The sequence below is a fragment of the Mustela nigripes genome, chromosome 8 (assembly GCF_022355385.1).
Source record: "Mustela nigripes isolate SB6536 chromosome 8, MUSNIG.SB6536, whole genome shotgun sequence".
Classification (NCBI taxonomy): domain Eukaryota; kingdom Metazoa; phylum Chordata; class Mammalia; order Carnivora; family Mustelidae; genus Mustela; species Mustela nigripes.
In genome coordinates this window covers 56,776,219-56,779,085 of record NC_081564.1, presented here as the reverse complement: position 1 = coordinate 56,779,085, position 2,867 = coordinate 56,776,219, and positions in this window count along the sequence as shown.

Sequence of the window (2,867 nt, the reverse complement as noted above, 5' to 3'; positions counted from 1 at the left end):
TCACTCATTTTAGAACTGCCCCTCATGGCTGTACTGTTGCCAGCCCCCCTGGTCCCTGAAACCACCTGCCTCCACCCCGTCCTGCATGCAGCTCCCCAGCTAACCTTCCTGAAACTCAATACCTCACCAACCACCATTCTAGTGGGGACAATCTTCTGTCCCTACTGCCCACTTCAGGATCAAGATCTTACTCAGACGGACATATCCGAAGCCCTCCCATCATCCAATCAGACAACTGTATACACAGGGTACCAGGCTTTGGGGTGGAGAACTGGGCAGGAAAGGCACAGTCACACCCTCAAGGAGTTTAGCGTCTCCTGGAGCTAGGGGAGAGAGGAAGAATCAACCCGTAATTAGTTAACTAGTGACAATTGGGACACCTGGGTGGCTCAGTCAGTTAAGTGTCTGCCTTCGGCTCAAGTCATGATTCCAGGATCCTGGGATCAAATCCTGCATTGGGCTCCCTGCTGAGCAAGGAGGGAGCTTCTCCCTCTCCCTCTGCCGCTCCCCCTGCTTGTGTTCTCTCTCTCTCTCTCAGATGAATAAATAAAATCTTATTTAAAAAAATAGTGACAATCATACAGATGGCTGCAAACACAGAGTATCGTGTAAGTACACAATGGGTAACCTTAGTCTGTGAGGTCAGGCAAGTAAGACCTTCCTAAAGCAATGGTGTTCAGGGAAGATGTGAAAACTGGGCCTCAGTTAGCCACATAAAGAAAGAAAGACTGGTGTTTCCAGGACAAGGAGCAGTGTGATATAGGCCCCAAGCAAGAGAGACCTCGGGCATCTGGAGAACTTGACAAGAGCACAAAGAGTGAGAATGAGACTGGTACAACCTAGGGCTAGGGACCCAGGACAAGGGTGAAGGGGGAGGTGACAGACGACAGGCCTAGAAGGGGAAGCAGAGAAGACAGGGTGAGTTAGGAGGCTCTTGGAATACCCAGCCAATGAGATTGGGCTCTATTCTGGAGATGGGGGGGGGGCACATTGAAAGTTTTAATTTTTATTTTTTTTAAAGATTTTATTTATTTATTTGACAGACAGAGATCACAAGTAAGCGGGGAGGCAGGCGGGGGGCGGCGGAGGGGGAAGCAGGCTCCCCGCCGAGCAGAGAGCCCAATGCAGAGCTCAATCCCAAGACCCCGGGATCATGACCCAAGCCAAAGGCAGAGGCTCTAACCCACTGAGCCATCCAGGCACCCCAGCCATTGAAGGTTTTTGAGAAGGGGATTGGCATGACCAGTTCTATGTTTCAGAAAGCTTATTCTGGCTACTGAGTGAAGTACATGTGGGCCATAGAAGGCAAGGCCAATGCGAGGAGACCATTTAGAAGACTGTGGCAATAGTGGAAGCAGGACAAAATGAGGATCTGGTGGGGAGGAGGCAAAGCTGCAGTAGAGCTGGCAGGACTTGGTGACCAAAGGCATCTGCAGGACGAGGGAAAGGATATGGTCAGGAATGATTCACATCCTGGCTGAGATGACTGGGTAGTTGACGTAGCGCTAACCAAAATAGGGACTTCAGGTGGGAGAGATTTTTTTTTTCCTCATGAGAAGAGAAAAATCCGTGAGTCTGAGGGTCTTCTGACAAAAAGAAACCTCTAGATGTTGTAAATAAGGGGTTGAAGCTCAGTAGGGCAGAGGGAACTGGACATGTTCATGGGACCATCAGTGAGTGATGGGATTACTAAACTGTGCAAGAATGTGGTGGCCCTAAGAGATAGCAAAGCATATAGAAAAGAAAAAATAGAGGACATGACCAGGGTAGCCCCAACATTTAAGGACTGGACAGTTGAGGAGACTAGTGGGAAGTAGAGGGTGATCAAAGAGACAGGTTGTGGAGGCACCTGGGTGGTTCCATCGACTGGGCATCCGCCTTCCACCGGGGTCTTGATCTCAGGGTTTCTTGGATTGAGCCTCGGGCCGGGCTTTCTGCTTGGCAGGGAGGTCTTCTTCTTTCTCTCCCTCTGCATCCTCCCCCCAGCCCATGCTCTCCCTCTCTCAAATAAATAAGTGAAATCTTTAAAAATAAAAAAAAGAGACACAATGTGTTTCTTGAAAGAGAAAGACAATCTCACAAAGAATTAGTTAATAACATAAGACAAACACTAAAGAAATAGCCACTGGTTTTGGCCAAGGAAGCTACCCATGACTTTAGTGAGAGCGCTTTTAGTAAAGTGGGAGAGGCAACATCAGATCTAAGAGCGTTACAGAACAAGTGAGAAACAAAGAAGCAGTGAAAGCCGGGGTAACCACCACCTATTTCAAGACCTTTGATGAGGACAAGAAGGAAGGAAGGCTGCATCGTGCATGAGGGCAGGACTTCTCTCTCTCTCTCTCTCTCTTTTTTTAAAGATGTTACTTATTCATTTGAGAGAGAGAGAAAGAGAGAGCAGGTGCAGGGGGAGGGTCAGAGCAAGAAGGGGGGAAACAGACTCCTAGCTGAGCAGGGAACCAGGGGCTGGATCTCAGGACCCTGAGATCACAAGCCAAAGGCAACCGCTTAACAGACTGAGCCACCCGGCATCCCAAGGGCAGGACTTCTTAAAGGAACTGGCCTGGGGCCCCTGCGGGGCTCAGCTGGCTGAGTCTCTGACTCAGGTCCAGCACGCTCTCAGGGTCCAGCAGCAGGCTCCGTGCTCAGTGGGGAAGTCGGTTCCAAAAGGATTTCTCTCCCTCTGCCCCTGTCCCCACCCCAACTCTCTCCCTCTCAAACAAATAAATCTTTTTTTTTTTTAAATAAAGGAACTGGCCTGTCGCTGAAAGTGGTTAGGCACACCTGAGAGCTGTCAGGATGCTTGAGGACAGAGTCCTGCAATGGGTGTAAGGGAGTAAGGGAGTGACCCCTAAGATCTAGTCCAAATC